At 45.4% G+C, this 22,713-nt stretch overlaps 5 non-coding genes and 2 pseudogenes across 5 annotated transcripts; all 7 read right to left on the reverse strand.

Moving 5' to 3' along the window:
• Positions 1 to 983: 983 nt before the first annotated feature.
• LOC142292637 (U2 spliceosomal RNA) lies at positions 984 to 1,167 on the reverse strand. Its single transcript, XR_012750762.1, has one exon. It is a non-coding gene; the product is annotated as a U2 spliceosomal RNA (small nuclear RNA).
• A 1,611-nt stretch (positions 1,168 to 2,778) lies between these two features.
• On the reverse strand, positions 2,779 to 2,969 carry LOC142293096 (U2 spliceosomal RNA). Its single transcript, XR_012751105.1, has one exon. It is a non-coding gene; the product is annotated as a U2 spliceosomal RNA (small nuclear RNA).
• Positions 2,970 to 4,361: 1,392 nt separating this feature from the next.
• Positions 4,362 to 4,550, reverse strand: LOC142292530 (U2 spliceosomal RNA). The gene has a single exon (XR_012750679.1). It is a non-coding gene; the product is annotated as a U2 spliceosomal RNA (small nuclear RNA).
• A 1,568-nt stretch (positions 4,551 to 6,118) lies between these two features.
• LOC142292598 (U2 spliceosomal RNA) lies at positions 6,119 to 6,291 on the reverse strand (annotated as a pseudogene).
• Positions 6,292 to 13,080: 6,789 nt separating this feature from the next.
• On the reverse strand, positions 13,081 to 13,270 carry LOC142292540 (U2 spliceosomal RNA). The gene has a single exon (XR_012750687.1). It is a non-coding gene; the product is annotated as a U2 spliceosomal RNA (small nuclear RNA).
• Positions 13,271 to 14,847: 1,577 nt separating this feature from the next.
• LOC142292541 (U2 spliceosomal RNA) lies at positions 14,848 to 15,037 on the reverse strand. Its single transcript, XR_012750688.1, has one exon. It is a non-coding gene; the product is annotated as a U2 spliceosomal RNA (small nuclear RNA).
• A 1,577-nt stretch (positions 15,038 to 16,614) lies between these two features.
• Positions 16,615 to 16,790, reverse strand: LOC142292536 (U2 spliceosomal RNA; annotated as a pseudogene).
• Between the last annotated feature and the right edge of the window lie 5,923 nt (positions 16,791 to 22,713).

Here is a 22,713-nt window from a genome sequence, read left to right on the forward strand (position 1 = left end):
CACCACCCGCATCCCTTCTCCTGTCATCCCCCTACCACCCGGGAAAAAAAGAACTTGCCCCCTCCTTCCACTAGCCCACCCTCCCACCCAAAGAACAACTTCTGCTGCGCAGCTTGTTTTCTAGGCAGCAGCGCTATTGTGATGTCAGCGGGGGCATTGTGACAAGCCGCCAGTGTTCCGTCTCTTCATGTTGTGCACAGTTCAAACGGAAAATACATCAACAGGCGACTACAGAAAAGCTTACTAACAAAGGTTAGAGGGGGGCTTTCTCAGAGGGCTTTTTACAGTTTTTCTATTCCCAATTAGCCGTTTAAGTGTACTTATTGAAAGTAGTAATTCTTTCATAGGCCGCCCTTTCTTAGTATTTGACGTTCCTTATATTGCGGTATCAGGCTTCGCAGCAGGTTGCAAATCATTCATCACCCATGACTGTCCCCAATTGTGCTCAGAAGCTAAATGTCTATCATGACCTCTCTTTTAGACTGTCCAAGAGCAAGCAAACTCTTCCTCCAGGAGAGGGAGCCAACAGACCACTAAAGACATCATCATTGCTCAAAGAAAACCCCAAAAACCAATGCATGATAGGAATAAACAGGTAACTTTCTTTGGAGTGGAAGCGGAGAGATCGCACCAGATGCCAATTCTAGATCTTATCACACCTGTGGTCACTGCAGCAGCAGGTGAATCCACTTTGTCCAAAAGGGATCTATTCCATTCAATTGCAAATGATCTAGATAAGACGGAGAACAAGATACTGCAGCACGGGACATAGTCGAGTTGGTCAGGTTGAGTGGTGATGAGTTTGCTATTTGGATGAATAAAGAAAGTAAAAAGTGTGAACGATAAAAAACAAAAGGAGGAAGTGTGAAAAGTGAATGGGCCAAATTGAGGTGCATATGAAGACGTATGCTTTCTTCCAATTCATTAAATCGGGCTAATATGAATCAGGTGAATTGAGTTCTGCTTTTGGAAACTGGGTTAAGAAGGGGTGCACCGGTCCTGGAGGTACTGCAATACGAGGTCAATGCGTGGAGTGGACAGAGCAAGCTCTTTTTCCATCTCCCTGTTCTAAAAATCCATTTAATATATGGTCCCCAGATAGGGGACGTATCAGATATTAAACTGATAAGAACAGATGAGATTTCATCCACAATTTTCAGAATCAAGGTAGCCCCGAAGGCCAGCAGGCCACCACACAAAAGCGCAGTGCCTGGGTGATCGCCTCCCGAGCCCAGGAACCACCAGCCACAAGGGGACGTAAGCACCAAAAGGCGCAACAATCCCCGAGGCCGGCGGTTGTGCAAGCCCGGGCCCCTCCCAGCCAAGACCAAGGCAAACCCAATGAAGGGACTACACTTGATCTTAGCCAAAAGGCCGAGAAGCGATAACCAGAATTGGTTTGGGCCTCGAGTGGCACCCTGGCTAATGCCGGACACATCTTAGGGAGAGAGAGCGAGAGGGAGACAAACCCACGCCTACAGAAGACATTTTGTCACCCAAGCCAACCCTTGAAAAGGCTGCTTTGCAGAGCAAAAACAAGAAGAATGGTGCGTTTTGCAGCCGCCGCCCACTGCAATGAATCTGAATAACTCCTCCTTTAGGGCGCAAGCAACTCCCCTCCCCCTTGCAGTCTTTCCAATTCACGATACAAAAAGACGGACAGGACAGGTTGCCTGACTTTCCGTCACTGCCACCCTTTGCCATCCTTACCCGTAGAAAGCCCTTTCATCATCCCCAAACCCTAATCTTTTCCCTTTCCTTCCCAGCCCCCAAACCCTGCCCTCTGTACCCTTCTCACCACCCGCATCCCTTCTCCTGTCATCCCCCTACCACCCGGGAAAAAAAGAACTTGCCCCCTCCTTCCACTAGCCCACCCTCCCACCCAAAGAACAACTTCTGCTGCGCAGCTTGTTTTCTAGGCAGCAGCGCTATTGTGATGTCAGCGGGGGCATTGTGACAAGCCGCCAGTGTTCCGTCTCTTCATGTTGTGCACAGTTCAAACGGAAAATACATCAACAGGCGACTACAGAAAAGCTTACTAACAAAGGTTAGAGGGGGGCTTTCTCAGAGGGCTTTTTACAGTTTTTCTATTCCCAATTAGCCGTTTAAGTGTACTTATTGAAAGTAGTAATTCTTTCATAGGCCGCCCTTTCTTAGTATTTGACGTTCCTTATATTGCGGTATCAGGCTTCGCAGCAGGTTGCAAATCATTCATCACCCATGACTGTCCCCAATTGTGCTCAGAAGCTAAATGTCTATCATGACCTCTCTTTTAGACTGTCCAAGAGCAAGCAAACTCTTCCTCCAGGAGAGGGAGCCAACAGACCACTAAAGACATCATCATTGCTCAAAGAAAACCCCAAAAACCAATGCATGATAGGAATAAACAGGTAACTTTCTTTGGAGTGGAAGCGGAGAGATCGCACCAGATGCCAATTCTAGATCTTATCACACCTGTGGTCACTGCAGCAGCAGGTGAATCCACTTTGTCCAAAAGGGATCTATTCCATTCAATTGCAAATGATCTAGATAAGACGGAGAACAAGATACTGCAGCACGGGACATAGTCGAGTTGGTCAGGTTGAGTGGTGATGAGTTTGCTGTTTGGATGAATAAAGAAAGTAAAAAGTGTGAACGATAAAAAACAAAAGGAGGAAGTGTGAAAAGTGAATGGGCCAAATTGAGGTGCATATGAAGATGTATGCTTTCTTCCAATTCATTAAATCGGGCTAATATGAATCAGGTGAATTGAGTTCTGCTTTTGGAAACTGGGTTAAGAAGGGGTGCACCGGTCCTGGAGGTACTGCAATACCAGGTCAATGCGTGGAGTGGACAGAGCAAGCTCTTTTTCCATCTCCCTGTTCTAAACATCCATTTAATATATGGTCCCCAGATAGGGGACGTATCAGATATTAAACTGATAAGAACAGATACTACACTTGATCTTAGCCAAAAGGCCGAGAAGCGATAACCAGAATTGGTTTGGGCCTCGAGTGGCACCCTGGCCTATGCCGGACACATCTTAGGGAGAGAGAGCGAGAGGGAGACAAACCCACGCCTACAGAAGACATTTTGTCACCCAAGCCAACCCTTGAAAAGGCTGCTTTGCAGAGCAAAAACAAGAAGAATGGTGCGTTTTGCAGCCGCCGCCCACTGCAATGAATCTGAATAACTCCTCCTTTAGGGCGCAAGCAACTCCCCTCCCCCTTGCAGTCTTTCCAATTCACGATACAAAAAGACGGACAGGACAGGTTGCCTGACTTTCCGTCACTGCCACCCTTTGCCATCCTTACCCGTAGAAAGCCCTTTCATCATCCCCAAACCCTAATCTTTTCCCTTTCCTTCCCAGCCCCCAAACCCAGCCCTCTGTACCCTTCTCACCACCCGCATCCCTTCTCCTGTCATCCCCCTACCACCCGGGAAAAAAAGAACTTGCCCCCTCCTTCCACTAGCCCACCCTCCCACCCAAAGAACAACTTCTGCTGCGCAGCTTGTTTTCTAGGCAGCAGCGCTATTGTGATGTCAGCGGGGGCATTGTGACAAGCCGCCAGTGTTCCGTCTCTTCATGTTGTGCACAGTTCAAACGGAATATACATCAACAGGCGACTACAGAAAAGCTTACTAACAAAGGTTAGAGGGGGGCTTTCTCAGAGGGCTTTTTACAGTTTTTCTATTCCCAATTAGCCGTTTAAGTGTACTTATTGAAAGTAGTAATTCTTTCATAGGCCGCCCTTTCTTAGTATTTGACGTTCCTTATATTGCGGTATCAGGCTTCGCAGCAGGTTGCAAATCATTCATCACCCATGACTGTCCCCAATTGTGCTCAGAAGCTAAATGTCTATCATGACCTCTCTTTTAGACTGTCCAAGAGCAAGCAAACTCTTCCTCCAGGAGAGGGAGCCAACAGACCACTAAAGACATCATCATTGCTCAAAGAAAACCCCAAAAACCAATGCATGATAGGAATAAACAGGTAACTTTCTTTGGAGTGGAAGCGAAGAGATCGCACCAGATGCCAATTCTAGATCTTATCACACCTGTGGTCACTGCAGCAGCAGGTGAATCCACTTTGTCCAAAAGGGATCTATTCCATTCAATTGCAAATGATCTAGATAAGACGGAGAACAAGATACTGCAGCACGGGACATAGTCGAGTTGGTCAGGTTGAGTGGTGATGAGTTTGCTATTTGGATGAATAAAGAAAGTAAAAAGTGTGAACGATAAAAAACAAAAGGAGGAAGTGTGAAAAGTGAATGGGCCAAATTGAGGTGCATATGAAGACGTATGCTTTCTTCCAATTCATTAAATCGGGCTAATATGAATCAGGTGAATTGAGTTCTGCTTTTGGAAACTGGGTTAAGAAGGGGTGCACCGGTCCTGGAGGTACTGCAATACCAGGTCAATGCGTGGAGTGGACAGAGCAAGCTCTTTTTCCATCTCCCTGTTCTAAAAATCCATTTAATATATGGTCCCCAGATAGGGGACATATCAGATATTAAACTGATAAGAACAGATTTTTTTTTTTTTTGAAGGATGAGTTTGAAAATAATAAAGTGACCGCGTCTCGTTGCCCAGGTAACTGTCCGTCACAAGAGGGCTATGACATCCTACGATGCACACTCCCCCAAGGTCAGCAGTTGTGCAATACCCTGGCACCTTTCAGCACCAACCAAGGTAGTACCCTCCCAAACTACACTTGATCTTAGCCAAAAGGCCGAGAAGCAATAACCAGAATTGGTTTGGGCCTCGAGTGGCACCCTGGCCTATGCCGGACACATCTTAGGGAGAGAGAGCGAGAGGGAGACAAACCCACGCCTACAGAAGACATTTTGTCACCCAAGCCAACCCTTGAAAAGGCTGCTTTGCAGAGCAAAAACAAGAAGAATGGTGCGTTTTGCAGCCGCCGCCCACTGCAATGAATCTGAATAACTCCTCCTTTAGGGCGCAAGCAACTCCCCTCCCCCTTGCAGTCTTTCCAATTCACGATACAAAAAGACGGACAGGACAGGTTGCCTGACTTTCCGTCACTGCCACCCTTTGCCATCCTTACCCGTAGAAAGCCCTTTCATCATCCCCAAACCCTAATCTTTTCCCTTTCCTTCCCAGCCCCCAAACCCTGCCCTCTGTACCCTTCTCACCACCCGCATCCCTTCTCCTGTCATCCCCCTACCACCCGGGAAAAAAAGAACTTGCCCCCTCCTTCCACTAGCCCACCCTCCCACCCAAAGAACAACTTCTGCTGCGCAGCTTGTTTTCTAGGCAGCAGCGCTATTGTGATGTCAGCGGAGGCATTGTGACAAGCCGCCAGTGTTCCGTCTCTTCATGTTGTGCACAGTTCAAACGGAAAATACATCAACAGGCGACTACAGAAAAGCTTACTAACAAAGGTTAGAGGGGGGCTTTCTCAGAGGGCTTTTTACAGTTTTTCTATTCCCAATTAGCCGTTTAAGTGTACTTATTGAAAGTAGTAATTCTTTCATAGGCCGCCCTTTCTTAGTATTTGACGTTCCTTATATTGCGGTATCAGGCTTCGCAGCAGGTTGCAAATCATTCATCACCCATGACTGTCCCCAATTGTGCTCAGAAGCTAAATGTCTATCATGACCTCTCTTTTAGACTGTCCAAGAGCAAGCAAACTCTTCCTCCAGGAGAGGGAGCCAACAGACCACTAAAGACATCATCATTGCTCAAAGAAAACCCCAAAAACCAATGCATGATAGGAATAAACAGGTAACTTTCTTTGGAGTGGAAGCGGAGAGATCGCACCAGATGCCAATTCTAGATCTTATCACACCTGTGGTCACTGCAGCAGCAGGTGAATCCACTTTGTCCAAAAGGGATCTATTCCATTCAATTGCAAATGATCTAGATAAGACGGAGAACAAGATACTGCAGCACGGGACATAGTCGAGTTGGTCAGGTTGAGTGGTGATGAGTTTGCTATTTGGATGAATAAAGAAAGTAAAAAGTGTGAACGATAAAAAACAAAAGGAGGAAGTGTGAAAAGTGAATGGGCCAAATTGAGGTGCATATGAAGACGTATGCTTTCTTCCAATTCATTAAATCGGGCTAATATGAATCAGGTGAATTGAGTTCTGCTTTTGGAAACTGGGTTAAGAAGGGGTGCACCGGTCCTGGAGGTACTGCAATACCAGGTCAATGCGTGGAGTGGACAGAGCAAGCTCTTTTTCCATCTCCCTGTTCTAAAAATCCATTTAATATATGGTCCCCAGATAGGGGACGTATCAGATATTAAACTGATAAGAACAGATCACGTTTCAAACAAGCTTTATTAAACTCACTCATTACAAACAAAAAGTCACACTTTAGATACAAAACACAGTTACTTGTGCACATGAAACGCATCATAAAACCCAAATCAGGTATTTACAGGTACAGTAAAATATCACATAAAATCACATAAATATCACATAAAATCACATAAACATACATAAAACCAGCATTTTACTTAAAACATGAGATAAAATACATTAAAAGCAATACAGTAAAAGACATAGAATCACAAATAAAATATGATTATAAATACATAAAAGTGTTCCATATCTGGAGACACCATGCCTTTTTTGCTTCCAATGTTCCCTGTTTTTTGCAGTCTCTCAAATAATACGTGTACATGGTACATAATGCAAGACCTATACAGTCTTTCACAGGGATGCAATCATGCTTGAACAGTAAAATATTTCTGGTTTTCCATAGAGCCTCTTTAAAACTGTTAATTATGAGCCATGCGATTTTTGCCTGGTACATGGTAGGACAATCAATTATACCGTATAACACCACATCACAATTTAGGGTGCGTAACCCACACACCCATTTCAGGAGCGTGCCCACTGCCTGCCATACCTCTTGTGCGTAAGCACAATACCAGAACAGGTGGAACACCGTCTCCTCCTGGGCACACCTGTCTCTTGGGCATCTGGCACTGGCCACAAGTCCCCTACGATGTTGGAAGGCCCTGGTGGGGAGACATTGGTGGACTATTTGCCAGGCCAGATCCTTTTGCGTATTACTAAGAGCAGGGCATGAGACGTTGTTCCAAATTAATCAGCACCTAGACGGGGAAAAATTAGCCACATCCTCCATAATCTCATGACCCTTACAGGCGGCTGTCAACTTTCGCTGATTTGACAAGACTCCCTTGTCCACATTTATCAAATCATATTCCGATATAATAGTCTCTAAAATCTTATATTGTTTCGGAGGGGATAAAAGGACAGGACGATTAGGTAAAATATCAACATGCAGTTTTTTAAAAACATACCCCGTGCTGTACCTTAAAAAACAAGTAAAAGCCCCAGCATTATTCAAACTTTTGTAACAAAACACAAAAAACTTTATTAATAAAAACAACTTTAGGTCAGGGAGTCCCTTGCCACCATTCCTTTTACTCTTACATACAGTTATTCTCTTTAATTTTTCCATTTTGGAGTTCCACAGAAAATAAAAGATGGGTTTCATTAGTCTTTTAAAGTATAGGGAATTTGGAGGAAACACCATCGCTGCGTACAAAATGATGGGGAGCAGGATCATTTTTATGATTAGAATCTTCCCCTCCATAGTAAGTTTTCTTAGCTGCCATAATGATATTTTTTGACTCAATCTTGTGAGAACCAGGTCCCAGTTCTTACACCCATCATTTTGCTCATCAAAGTGGATCCCCAAAATTTTTATCCCATCATTTTGGACCGGTATCTTTGGTGGCTCGGGCTCCCATTGACCTACAATAAAACAATCACATTTTTCTTTATTTAATTTAAAACCGGATCCAGCACTAAAAATCTCCGTATCCAGCACTGCTCTGTTTATGGCAGCGGAGCTGGTACAATATACAGACACATCATCCATGTATGCTAACGCTTTTACCTGGGCGCCCCCACCTCCAGGAACAGGGATCCCCCTAACCACCTTGTCCTCACGTAAACGGCACAAGAGTGGTTCTATCGCACAAACAAACAGTAAGGGGGACATGGGGCAACCCTGTTTTACCCCGGATCGGAGGGCGACCTCTTTTGTTAAAAAAACATTTATTAAAATCTGCGCATACGTGTCATTGTATAAAAGCTTAATTTTATCAATAAAACCAACAGGAAACCCCATCTTTTTTAAAACACTAAAAAGATAAAAGTGTGATACCCTGTCAAAAGCTTTTTTAAAATCAAGGGATAAAGTGGCTATAGGCTGCTTGCGATCCTTCTGGTACCAGATCAGGTCCCGTATAAGGTTAAGATGCTCCCAGATGGACCGTCCGGGGATACCGCAGACCTGATCTGGATGAATCACACTTTTAATAACACTTTTAATACGGCTGCTTAAAATTTTAGCCAATATCTTATAATCAGTATTTAAAAGAGAGATAGGCCTCCAGTTTTCTAAATTTGCCTTATCACCTTTTTTAAAGATCAGGGTAATCACACATTTCTTCCAAGAATAGGGTATAAAATTGTCTTTAAAAACCTCATTAAAAACTCCCATAAGATCATCTTTAATAACATCCCAGAAAACATGATAAAACTCTATGGGGAGACCGTCTGACCCTGGAGCTTTACCTTTTTGAAAATCTTTTAGGGCTCCCTCCACCTCCGCCATGTTTATTTCCTCAGACAGGAGGTCCTTGTCCTCGGTGGATAAAAAGAGGGATAAAAAATTCAAATTATCATTAAAACAAGACTGATCAATGTGTTTGAGGTTAAAAAGGTTGCTAAAAAAGTTAAAAGCCTCCTCTAGCATTCCCTTTGATGATGTCTGACCTCCCAACTCCCGTATAAAATTCTTCCTCTCCCCCACTTTTTTAAAAAAATATCTAGAGCATGTCTCATCTTCTTCCAAATGTTTTACTCGGGAATTAAATATTATCTCTTTTCCTTTTTGGTCAAGAAAGTTCTGGATCTCAATTTTTAACTCAGTAATGTCCTCCTCTGCCCCAGGGACTCCCCACCCTTTTAACTTATGTAGAGTCTCCAATCTAACATTGAGATCCCTGAAACACCTTCTCTTTTCCCGGGCCCGCCTCCTACCCACAGTGACAAAGAAATTCCGTATGCGATACTTAACTCCATCCCACCAATTAGACATGGATTGCTCTGGACATTTCTTACTCCTCCATATTTTATATTGAGCAATAAATGCAGCCCGGGTTTCCTCATCCTGTAATAAACATGTATTTAGTTTCCAGGAGCGTTTGCCCACTTTCTCCTCATCTGCATATTCTAAATCTGCATATATGAGGGCGTGGTCTGAAAAAATATTTGTCATGAGTCCGGCTGATTTAGGGGTAAAAGAATCTGAGGAGGGAAGAATAAAATCAATACGGGAAGAGACAGTACCATTACTCCATGTGTACCCTGGGTCAGACGGGTGAATTTTTTTCCAGGCATCCTGCAATTTAAAATCAGATAAAATATGCTTGACTTGACATGAGGTTTTGTCTGGTTTTCTGGTATTGTCACCACCTCCTCTCCCCTCTCCCAACATCACACAGTTAAAATCCCCTCCCACCACCACAGGGGATGGACCTGTTAAAACAACTGCATGTCATTAAAAAGGGAGGAGCGTTCATTTTTTTCAGGGGGAGCATAAATATTAATAAAACGACAAGTAAAACCATTAAAAACTGCATGTGTTAACAAAGCACGGCCTGGAGAAATTTCTGTGACAGATAAAATCTTAACATCTTTGTTTTTAAATAAAATCCCCACTCCAGCAGCCTTATTCATGTTAGACCCCGACCAGACAGAGGGCCCTAAGGACCAGTCTTTTTTAATGTCAGAGTATGTAAGGTCATGGCCAATGGCGCATTCCTGTAAGAAAAAAATGTCAAAGTTCAAGGTCATTAGCCATGCAAACAGGGCCACTCTTCTGATCGGGCTTTTTAAGCTCCTCACATTCAGTGAGGCTATTTTGATGTCCGCCATTAAATGTTTATGTTAAGACCAGAACTTTCAGAGTCCGAGAGATGGGAACAATCAAATATAGATGGAACAGTGTTCATACTACCGGTATCATCGGAGTCAGAGTCCACACATTCTGGGTCCACATTTGACCGTATCGGGCTGTTGGCTGGAATGGACACATGAGGACCCATCCGCCTCTTTTTCATTTCCTGGTCCCTCTCATTTCGGCCTCTTTTTGCGCAGGTGCTCAGGTCCATCTGGTCCCCCTGCCCAAGGGGTACTATGTCCAAAGTGTCCTGGTCATCCGGAGGTGGTCCCTGCACATCAGGGTGGACATCTGGCTGGACGTCTTGGATAACATCACAGGGAGCATCTGGCTTGTCCTCATGGTGGTCAACAGAGTGGTCATCAGGGGGGACATCCGTCTGGGCACCTGGTTGGTCTGCAATAACGCTGTCATCCCTCTCCGACACGGTCCCGGACTGGGCCTCCATCGTGGATTCAGGAACTACCGAGCAGCCTGGCTGACTCGGCCTTCCCCCAGAACCGCTCCGGGGGGATCCCAACTCCCCGCCAGGTGTAACCTGGCAACCTGCAGGAGTGGGTGATGACTCAGCATTACAGGGGGGAGCTGAGTCAGTAGCGCTTACCACAACCGGGTCGGGTCTCCTTCGTCCAATAAGCACATCTGCAAAGCTGGCGACTAGGGACCCTGTCTTGGCCATACCCGCATGGGAAGGCACTCCTGCGGAACTTGCCGCAGGTGTCTGGGGACCCCCGGACCGCCTAGGCCGTAACGGACAGCTGTTAAATAGATGGGTACACAGACCGCATCCGCTGCAGATCTTATCACTTGTGCAATCTTTAGAGGTATGACCCCATTGACCACAGTTATGGAACTCACTAACTTTTTCGTTCTTGCACTCATGCTGCAAGTGACCAAGACCGCCACACTTCCGACATCTGCGAGGTTGCCCATTGTAGAATAGGTATCCAATGTTTTTTCCCAGCACTACCGTGGAGGGGGGGTGTACATGGCCCTCTGAACTCTCTGGGTCTGAGTTAAATCGCACCAAAAATTGGCGTTTGCCATTCCAAATCTCGTTAATGGTGTGCACATTCCCCACAAAGCGAACAGAGGTGCAGAAACGCCTAAGGTACAACTCAATGTCGTGCTCACTGACATACGGGTTGTACATGTACACCACCACAGGGGTCTCGCCTTCACTATACAGGTAAGTGAAAACCACCCCCTCCAATAGCTGGTTATGGATCGCACCCTTCACTCGCCCTTGGAAAGTGCTACAGGCAGTCTTGGTCCTCAACGTCAGGATGTACGTGCACTGCCCCCTCTCCTGCAGACAGTACACATCCTCTTTCCTTACGCCCAAGAGGTCTCGCAACAGACGGTTGTAGAACGCCTCTCCATTTCCACAACCAAAGTGGTCTTTCGGAACCTCGATTTTCACCGAGTTTTGAAGCTGGCCGGAGCCAGAAGTAAATTGCTGAATGCACGGCATTGTAACAGCAATAGCTTGACAAAAAGCCTACCGTTTCTCACGGGCTCGGCCTTCCGCCGGGGGATCACCGCTCGTTGCCCGAGAACTAATCCGGCTCCATAATAGCAGCAGGGGGGTGAAGTCCCACCGTGAGGTGAGACGATCCCCCCAGGCCAAGGAGCCAGGTACCTCGAGCACCTTCCAGCCAAAACCAGGCACAAAACAGTGAAGTTCTGCACCTGATCTCAGCCAAAAGGCCGAGAAGCGATAACCAGAATTGGTTTGGGCCTCGAGTGGCACCCTGGCCTATGCCGGACACATCTTAGGGAGAGAGAGTGAGAGGGAGACAAACCCACGCCTACAGAAGACATTTTGTCACCCAAGCCAACCCTTGAAAAGGCTGCTTTGCAGAGCAAAAACAAGAAGAATGGTGCGTTTTGCAGCCGCCGCCCCCCACTGCAATGAATCTGAATAACTCCTCCTTTAGGGCGCAAGCAACTCCCCTCCCCCTTGCAGTCTTTCCAATTCATGATACAAAAAGACGGACAGGACAGGTTGCCTGACTTTCCGTCACTGCCACCCTTTGCCATCCTTACCCGTAGAAAGCCCTTTCATCATCCCCAAACCCTAATCTTTTCCTTTTCCTTCCCAGCCCCCAAACCCTGCCCTCTGTACCCTTCTCACCACCCGCATTCCTTCTCCTGTCATCCCCCTACCACCCGGGAAAAAAACGGCTTGCCCCCTCCTTCCACTAGCCCACCATCCCACCCAAAGAACAAGTTGTGCTGTGCAGCTGGCTTTCTAGGCAGCAGCGCTATTGTGATGTCAGCGGGGGCATTGTGACAAGCCGCCAGTGTTCCGTCTCTTCATGTTGTGCACTGTTCAAACGGAAAATACATCAACAGGTAGACTACAGGAAAGCTTACTAACAAAGGTTAGAGGGGGGCTTTCTCAGAGGGCTTTTTACAGTTTGTCTATTCCCAATTAGCCGTTTAAGTATACTTAATGAAAGTAGTAATTCTTTCATAGGCCGCCCATTCTTAGTATTTGACGTTCCTTATATTGCGGTATCAGGCTTCGCAGCAGGTTGCTAAACATTCATCCCCCATGACTGTCCCCAATTGTGCTCAGAAGCTAAATGTCTATCATGACCTCTCTTTTAGAATGTCCAAGAGAAAGCAAACTTTTCCTCCAGGAGGGGGAGCCAACAGACCACTAAAGACATCATCATTGCTCAAAGAAAGCACCAAAAACCAATGCATGATAGGAATAAACAGGTAACTTTATTTGGAGTGGAAGCGGAGAGATCGCACCAGATGCCAATTCTAGATCTTCTCACACCTGTGGTCACTGCAGCAGCATCAGCAGCTGAATCCACTTTGTCCAAAAGGGATCTATTCCATTCAATTGCAAATGATCTAGATAAGACGGAGAACAAGATACTGCAGCACGGGACATAGCCGAGTTGGTCAGGTTGAGTGGTGATGAGTTTGCTATTTGGATGAATAAAGCAAGTAAAAAGTGTGAAAGATAAAAAACAAAAGGAGGAAGTGTGAAAAGTGAATGGGCCAAATTGAGGTGCATATGAAGTTGTATGCTTTCTTTAAATTCATTAATCGGGCTAATATGAATTAGGTGAATTGAGTTCTGCTTTTGGAAACTGGGTTAAGAAGGGGTGCACCGGTCCTGGAGGTACTGCAATACCAGGTCAATGCGTGGAGTGGACAGAGCAAGCTCTTTTTCCATCTCCCTGTTCTAAAAATCCATTTAATATATGGTCCCCAGATAGGGGACGTATCAGATATTAAACTGATAAGAACAGATTTTTTTTTTTTTTTGAAGGATGAGTTTGAAAATAATAAAGTGACCGCCTCTCGTTGCCCAGGTAACCGTCCGTCACAAGAGGGCTATGACATCCTACGATGCACACTCCCCCAAGGCCAGCAGTTGTGCAATACCCTGGCACCTTTCAGCACCAACCAAGGTAGTACCCTCCCAAACTACACTTGATCTTAGCCAAAAAGCCGAAAAGCGATAACCAGAATTGGTTTGGGCCTCGAGTGGCACCCTGGCCTATGCCGGACACATCTTAGGGAGAGAGAGTGAGAGGGAGACAAACCCACGCCTACAGAAGACATTTTGTCACCCAAGCCAACCCTTGAAAAGGCTGCTTTGCAGAGCAAAAACAAGAAGAATGGTGCGTTTTGCAGCCGCCGCCCCCCACTGCAATGAATCTGAATAACTCCTCCTTTAGGGCGCAAGCAACTCCCCTCCCCCTTGCAGTCTTTCCAATTCATGATACAAAAAGACGGACAGGACAGGTTGCCTGACTTTCCGTCACTGCCACCCTTTGCCATCCTTACCCGTAGAAAGCCCTTTCATCATCCCCAAACCCTAATCTTTTCCCTTTCCTTCCCAGCCCCCAAACCCTGCCCTCTGTACCCTTCTCACCACCCGCATTCCTTCTCCTGTCATCCCCCTACCACCCGGGAAAAAAACGGCTTGCCCCCTCCTTCCACTAGCCCACCATCCCACCCAAAGAACAAGTTGTGCTGTGCAGCTGGCTTTCTAGGCAGCAGCGCTATTGTGATGTCAGCGGGGGAATTGTGACAAGCCGCCAGTGTTCCGTCTCTTCATGTTGTGCACTGTTCAAACGGAAAATACATCAACAGGTAGACTACAGGAAAGCTTACTAACAAAGGTTAGAGGGGGGCTTTCTCAGAGGGCTTTTTACAGTTTGTCTATTCCCAATTAGCCGTTTAAGTATACTTAATGAAAGTAGTAATTCTTTCATAGGCCGCCCATTCTTAGTATTTGACGTTCCTTATATTGCGGTATCAGGCTTCGCAGCAGGTTGCTAAACATTCATCCCCCATGACTGTCCCCAATTGTGCTCAGAAGCTAAATGTCTATCATGACCTCTCTTTTAGAATGTCCAAGAGCAAGCAAACTTTTCCTCCAGGAGGGGGAGCCAACAGACCACTAAAGACATCATCATTGCTCAAAGAAAGCACCAAAAACCAATGCATGATAGGAATAAACAGGTAACTTTATTTGGAGTGGAAGCGAAGAGATAGCACCAGATGCCAATTCTAGATCTTCTCACACCTGTGGTCACTGCAGCAGCATCAGCAGCTGAATCCACTTTGTCCAAAAGGGATCTATTCCATTCAATTGCAAATGATCTAGATAAGACGGAGAACAAGATACTGCAGCACGGGACATAGCAGAGTTGGTCAAGTTGAGTGGTGATGAGTTTGCTATTTGGATGAATAAAGCAAGTAAAAAGTGTGAAAGATAAAAAACAAAAGGAGGAAGTGTGAAAAGTGAATGGGCCAAATTGAGGTGCATATGAAATTGTATGCTTTCTTTCAATTCATTAATCGGGCTAATATGAATCAGGTGAATTGAGTTCTGCTTTTGGAAACTGGGTTAAGAAGGGGTGCACCGGTCCTGGAGGTACTGCAATACCAGGTCAATGCGTGGAGTGGACAGAGCAAGCTCTTTTTCCATCTCCCTGTTCTAAAAATCCATTTAATATATGGTCCCCAGATAGGGGACGTATCAGATATTAAACTGATAAGAACAGATTTTTTTTTTTTTTTGAAGGATGAGTTTGAAAATAATAAAGTGACCGCCTCTCGTTGCCCAGGTAACCGTCCGTCACAAGAGGGCTATGACATCCTACGATGCACACTCCCCCAAGGCCAGCAGTTGTGCAATACCCTGGCACCTTTCAGCACCAACCAAGGTAGTACCCTCCCAAACTACACTTGATCTTAGCCAAAAAGCCGAAAAGCGATAACCAGAATTGGTTTGGGCCTCGAGTGGCACCCTGGCCTATGCCGGACACATCTTAGGGAGAGAGAGTGAGAGGGAGACAAACCCACGCCTACAGAAGACATTTTGTCACCCAAGCCAACCCTTGAAAAGGCTGCTTTGCAGAGCAAAAACAAGAAGAATGGTGCGTTTTGCAGCCGCCGCCCCCCACTGCAATGAATCTGAATAACTCCTCCTTTAGGGCGCAAGAAACTCCCCTCCCCCTTGCAGTCTTTCCAATTCATGATACAAAAAGACGGACAGGACAGGTTGCCTGACTTTCCGTCACTGCCACCCTTTGCCATCCTTACCCGTAGAAAGCCCTTTCATCATCCCCAAACCCTAATCTTTTCCCTTTCCTTCCCAGCCCCCAAACCCTGCCCTCTGTACCCTTCTCACCACCCGCATTCCTTCTCCTGTCATCCCCCTACCACCCGGGAAAAAAACGGCTTGCCCCCTCCTTCCACTAGCCCACCATCCCACCCAAAGAACAAGTTGTGCTGTGCAGCTGGCTTTCTAGGCAGCAGCGCTATTGTGATGTCAGCGGGGGAATTGTGACAAGCCGCCAGTGTTCCGTCTCTTCATGTTGTGCACTGTTCAAACGGAAAATACATCAACAGGTAGACTACAGGAAAGCTTACTAACAAAGGTTAGAGGGGGGCTTTCTCAGAGGGCTTTTTACAGTTTGTCTATTCCCAATTAGCCGTTTAAGTATACTTAATGAAAGTAGTAATTCTTTCATAGGCCGCCCATTCTTAGTATTTGACGTTCCTTATATTGCGGTATCAGGCTTCGCAGCAGGTTGCTAAACATTCATCCCCCATGACTGTCCCCAATTGTGCTCAGAAGCTAAATGTCTATCATGACCTCTCTTTTAGAATGTCCAAGAGCAAGCAAACTTTTCCTCCAGGAGGGGGAGCCAACAGACCACTAAAGACATCATCATTGCTCAAAGAAAGCACCAAAAACCAATGCATGATAGGAATAAACAGGTAACTTTATTTGGAGTGGAAGCGAAGAGATAGCACCAGATGCCAATTCTAGATCTTCTCACACCTGTGGTCACTGCAGCAGCATCAGCAGCTGAATCCACTTTGTCCAAAAGGGATCTATTCCATTCAATTGCAAATGATCTAGATAAGACGGAGAACAAGATACTGCAGCACGGGACATAGCAGAGTTGGTCAAGTTGAGTGGTGATGAGTTTGCTATTTGGATGAATAAAGCAAGTAAAAAGTGTGAAAGATAAAAAACAAAAGGAGGAAGTGTGAAAAGTGAATGGGCCAAATTGAGGTGCATATGAAATTGTATGCTTTCTTTCAATTCATTAATCGGGCTAATATGAATCAGGTGAATTGAGTTCTGCTTTTGGAAACTGGGTTAAGAAGGGGTGCACCGGTCCTGGAGGTACTGCAATACCAGGTCAATGCGTGGAGTGGACAGAGCAAGCTCTTTTTCCATCTCCCTGTTCTAAAAATCCATTTAATATATGGTCCCCAGATAGGGGACGTATCAGATATTAAACTGATAAGAACAGATTTTTTTTTTTTTTTAAAACCATTCAGGTTGCGTAATCATCCAGAATCAGAAGTGTCACCTCAGAGAGGTTTCACAACTTAACCGGATGCAACGTAAACTCATCCTCATGGCAATTTTATTTCAAAAGAGTGATAAAAATGTGTATAACACACCCATAGCCGTAAATCAGTAACCAAAAGCAGAAAAGTATAAACCATTACACCTAGTGTTTCCATTTCAGAAATTTCCATTCACCCTCAGCATCCATACCTCTTTCACCATCCCATTTATAGCAGAAATACAGTTTGTCCAAAACCATCCTGACACAATCATTCACTTCAAGATTCTCATTCCTATATACGTACAAATTCCTGGTATTCCACAGAACTTCCTTCACACATGCCAGAAACAACCAAAACACTCGTTCTTTCCTCGTGCTCAAGCTACACAGACCAAACATAACCATTTTAGCTGTTAAAGCTCTTACACCCGTCAACTCCCAATACAACTTACCCAAATTACTCCATACGTCCTTTGCATGTCCACAAGACCAGAAAACATGTTCCACATCCTCAGTATCACCACATCCAGTCCTCGGGCACCTCTCTGAGGGTACCAATCCCCTCTTCTTCTGAACAGATCTTACCGGCAGCACACCATGCCAAGACATCCATAACAGATCTTTCTGTTTGTTAGAGATTTCATACTTTTTCAGTTTTTCCCATACTTCCTCATACTCAGCAGATTTCAAACCACTGATACCACATGCAAAACCGTCCACACACAACCTTTTTATCTCCTTTTTCTCCTTCATGAACTGATTCACAGTAAACTTCTCAAGTCTGAACTTCTTCACAAACAGCTCAACAAACAGGTACCACTCAGGACAAATGAAGGCAAAAGGTTTCCTCAGATCCTGCACAGTCCACTTCAGCCTTCCTAGCATAGAACCTGCTTGATACTTCAACATACAAGAGGCTTTAGTATCTTTAGAAAAAACCTCACAGAAAAAAGCCACATAGTTTATACCAATAAAAACCTCCAAGTTTGGAAAATCCAAACCACCATGCTTTTTCTTTTTCATCAATATCTCTCGTTTCGCCCTTTCCATGCCACATCCCCACAAAAACAAGAAAAGCACCCGATTTATCTTTTTCAAAGCCACAGTTGATGGAGGAAAAACCAAAGCAATATAAAGTATCATAGGCAAAATGATACTCTTCACAATCAAGACCTTTCCTGTAAAGGACAAATCCCTCAACCTCCAGAACTCCAATTTTTTAGCTATTTTACCCCCTAACTCCTCCCAACTTTCCTTACCTTTCAGCTCTTCATCAAAATCCATACCTAAGATCCTAACACTGGAACTGACACACTCCATCTGATCATCATGTAAAACACGTGGCAGACCAAAACCTTTCATCTTACTTTTGGCCCAATTAATTTTAAAGGCAGAAGCCACACAAAACAAATTAACCAGAAGCTTGACTCTCGACACGTCACAGACATTCTCACAGAGAATACAAATGTCATCCATATAGCCTAAAGCTTTAACATGTTTTCCCCCACTACCCGGAACCAATAGACCTTTAACCACTTTATCCTTCCTAATAGATTGTAACAACGGCTCTATAGCACAAATAAACAAAATGGGTGACAGAGGGCACCCCTGCCGAACCCCAGAAAGTATCTCAAAGCTATCAGTAAAAAAGCCATTCACCTGAATCTTACTTCTAGCCCCTTCATAGAGCCCATACAATAAACTAACCAAATGCTCTGGAAAGCCCATTTTCCTCAACACACAAAAAAATACACATGCGCCACCCTATCAAATGCCTTCTCAAAATCAAGCACACATACAATCACCCCCTTCTTCCTCGCCATACAATCCCCAATCATATCTCTCACTAACATCACATTTTCATGAATCCTCCTCTTAGGAACCGCACATCCCTGATCCTCCATAATAACATGTGAGATTACCTCCCTCATGCGATTGGCTAAAAGCTTGGCAAATATTTTATAATCCACATTCAGTAGCATGATCGGACGCCAATTACCCACCACTCGCCTGTCACCTTTCTTAAACAGCAATACCACCACTCCTTGCTTCATACTGTCCGTCATCCTGCAACCAGAAAACAAACACTTCATAATAGACACCACATCCTTCCCAACAATATCCCAATACTTACTATAGAACTCCCAAGGGATCCCATCACCACCTGGAGACTTGTTTTTAGCAGACTTAAAAATCACCTCCTTCACTTCATCCTCTGTAATGTCACTCAGCAAAAAAGGAAACTCAGATTCAGGTACAAAGTTGTCAATCACATTCAGAACCTCCTCATCCTCCCCCAGATCGCAGTCCTTCACTCCATACAGGGACTTATAATAGTCAGCCATTACACCGATCACATCCTTCCCATGCACCTCACTACCATTCTCATCCAACATTACATTCATCTCTCGCCCACCCCCACACATCTTCTTAAAGAAGAAACTGGTACACTTCTCGTTCTTCTCTCTCACCTCAATTTTAGATCTCAGAATAATTTTCCTGCCCTCCTCCCCAAACCACTCTTTCATCTCACGTTTAGCTTTCTCCAGCTCATACTTTACATCCAGACCCAGAGATTTGCATTTATGCAGGTAGGAAATCCTCCTATTCTGCCACTTGTACAGATTTCTCCTCTTTCTGGATTTCTTGTACCCAGCTTTCCTGAAAAACACACTGATTCTCACTTTCACCCAATCCCACCATAACAATAAATTTGGAAACCCTTTTTTCCTTGCAGCCCACCATGCATACTGCCTTACAAAATCCTTCTTCACCCTTTCATCCTGCAACAGACTGACATTCATTTTCCACACACCACGTCCATAAAACAAATTAGCAATTTCAAAACTCCCCACCAGACACTCATGATCAGAGAAAACAACCCTTTCTTGCGAATAATTAACACATTTTACCCCAGTGGAAGAAAAGAAAAAATAGTCCAAACGGGACTCGGTCTGACCATCATCTGCATGGTAGGTAAAGGGTCCTGGCTTGGAATCCACAGCGTCCTTTAACAAAAACTCTGAAATTAAACGATTCCATAAATTTCCGGTCACGTCCACCTTGGACTCGTATGAACCGGCTCTGCCCCTTTTGTCCAGGATGCAGTTTAAATCACCAACAACAAAAATAGGAATTTTACCATGCAGAAAAAAACGCAATTTCTCAAAAAGGGCGAGTCTCTGATTTTTATCAGCAGGGGCATAGATATTAATAAGCTTAAATTCCCACCCCCTATAACATAAAATAACACACACACATCTACCCTCTTCTACAATTACAGTTTGCTTTATCCTAATGTCCTTATTTTGAATCAAAACCCCCACCCCATCATTCTTATTTACAGCAGAAAATGACCACACCACCTCCCCAAAACCCCACGCACTCTTCTTAGGTTCCCTATTCAGCCCACATTCCTGCACACACACCACATCACAATGTTTTGAAGATAAGAAATCAAGCACACACGCACGCTTATATGACGACTGAAACACTCGCACATTCTGAGAGGCAATATTCAGTTGCAAAGCCATGCTGAAAAATTAAACAAAGGAAAAAAGCATCAAAACAGAAACCATTCAAGTCCCACTGGCAAAGTGGATAACATCTGCTAACCCTGCCACATCTTCATTAGATAGGAAGCATTGGCCTGGAGATATAGGGTCTTCAATGACCCCTGAAAGAGAAGTAGTGCTGGCATTGGAGTCTGGACTTAGAACCTCAAAGGGGTTTTGGGAGTAGAAATCAACTTTCTCCCGTGGCCCCGTCTTCAGCCTCTTCACTGGTCTCTTGTCTTTTCTCTTAGAGACCACCTTGTGGAAGCAGGCCACTAGCTCAGCAGGGGAATACTTGCTGTTACCTGCAGCGTCCTCGTCGGATGATGACATGGCGATTTCCCCAGGGGCAGACAGGTCAGCAGTACTGGTGTCCATGTCAGGGCTGCTCAGCTGGGGGAAGTCAGTGCTGATTGCAGCATTCCCCTGAGCAGCCTCTGGAGTCTCAGCCACCTCACATAGCACAGGTGCAGAATCAGCGGAGGCCTGCAGCACCTGCAAGTCACCAGTGACCTCCTGCAGAGCACTACACTCCCCAACAGACACAGGCTCAGCAATAGCAGGAGCAGGCGGAGGATGGGAATCCCCCACTGCAGCAGGCATTACAGGCTCCATTCCAATGCCTGCAGGTTTTTCAACAATTTTTGCAGGTTGAATGTTTGCACGGACATTAAATCTAGCCTGTTTCCTGTCAAAATTTCTCCTCTCCAGAACGTACTGATCCCCAAGGGTCGGGCAGGACTTACATGTATGATCCCCATCCCCACACAGGTCACATACAGGGGGGAGGGGCAGTTGGCAGCCTCATGCCCTGCTTTCTTGCAGTTTCTGCAGGTAAGTCCCTGCTGGCAATTTTCTTTAATGTGTCCATATCGGAAACAACTCCGGCAAAAGGATGGTTGCCCAGGGTAATGGAGAAACCCCCTATTCCCACCAATTGAAAAATTGGCCGGGGGGTGCATGATACCTCCAACACCCTCTGGGTCAGGCCTAAAACGTACCCAAAATTTAATATTTCCATGGAATACATTAAAGACATTTCTCTGGGGAATGCCACCTTTCACAGAGGAGCAGTATCTTGCCAAAAAGGCCTTTACCATGGTGGTCTCAGTAAATGGATTATACATATGAACAGTCAGGGGTCTCTCCACTGCAGAAAATAAAGGAGTAACAGAAATGTACCTCATATACTCATGCTTATGGTGCCTCTGCAGGTCTTGGTAAAAATTCAGACAGTCTTCCTCATGGTAAAATGAAATGTCATACTGACCAGTAGATGGAAACTCCTGCATACAAAACACTTTATCCAGCTCAATGCCGCCCAGCTCCATGATCACGCTCTCCACTATATGTCCTAACTGTAGGGAATTCTTCTTCTCCACCGAGACAGTCAGACGAACCGTGTTCTTTATAGCTGCCATTACAAGAAATATGCCCAAGGCACACGATCACAGTCTTCACAGCGTCGGAAGTCGCCTTCCACGTAAAAGCCCACAGGCCAGACCCAGCAAGGTTTCCCTCACTGGATCTTAGCCAAAAGGCCGAGAAGCGATAACCAGAATTGGTTTGGGCCTCGAGTGGCACCCTGGCCTATGCCGGACACATCTTAGGGAGAGAGAGTGAGAGGGAGACAAACCCACGCCTACAGAAGACATTTTGTCACCCAAGCCAACCCTTGAAAAGGCTGCTTTGCAGAGCAAAAACAAGAAGAATGGTGCGTTTTGCAGCCGCCGCCCCCCCCCCCCACTGCAATGAATCTGAATAACTCCTCCTTTAGGGCGCAAGCAACTCCCCTCCCCCTTGCAGTCTTTCCAATTCATGATACAAAAAGACGGACAGGACAGGTTGCCTGACTTTCCGTCACTGCCACCCTTTGCCATCCTTACCCGTAGAAAGCCCTTTCATCATCCCCAAACCCTAATCTTTTCCCTTTCCTTCCCAGCCCCCAAACCCTGCCCTCTGTACCCTTCTCACCACCCGCATCCCTTCTCCTGTCATCCCCCTACCACCCGGGAAAAAAACGGCTTGCCCCCTCCTTCCACTAGCCCACCATCCCACCCAAAGAACAAGTTGTGCTGTGCAGCTGGCTTTCTAGGCAGCAGCGCTATTGTGATGTCAGCGGGGGCATTGTGACAAGCCGCCAGTGTTCCGTCTCTTCATGTTGTGCACTGTTCAAACGGAAAATACATCAACAGGTAGACTACAGGAAAGCTTACTAACAAAGGTTAGAGGGGGGCTTTCTCAGAGGGCTTTTTACAGTTTGTCTATTCCCAATTAGCCGTTTAAGTATACTTAATGAAAGTAGTAATTCTTTCATAGGCCGCCCATTCTTAGTATTTGACGTTCCTTAT

This window comes from Anomaloglossus baeobatrachus, chromosome 2 (assembly GCF_048569485.1).
Source record: "Anomaloglossus baeobatrachus isolate aAnoBae1 chromosome 2, aAnoBae1.hap1, whole genome shotgun sequence".
NCBI lineage: Eukaryota > Metazoa > Chordata > Amphibia > Anura > Aromobatidae > Anomaloglossus > Anomaloglossus baeobatrachus.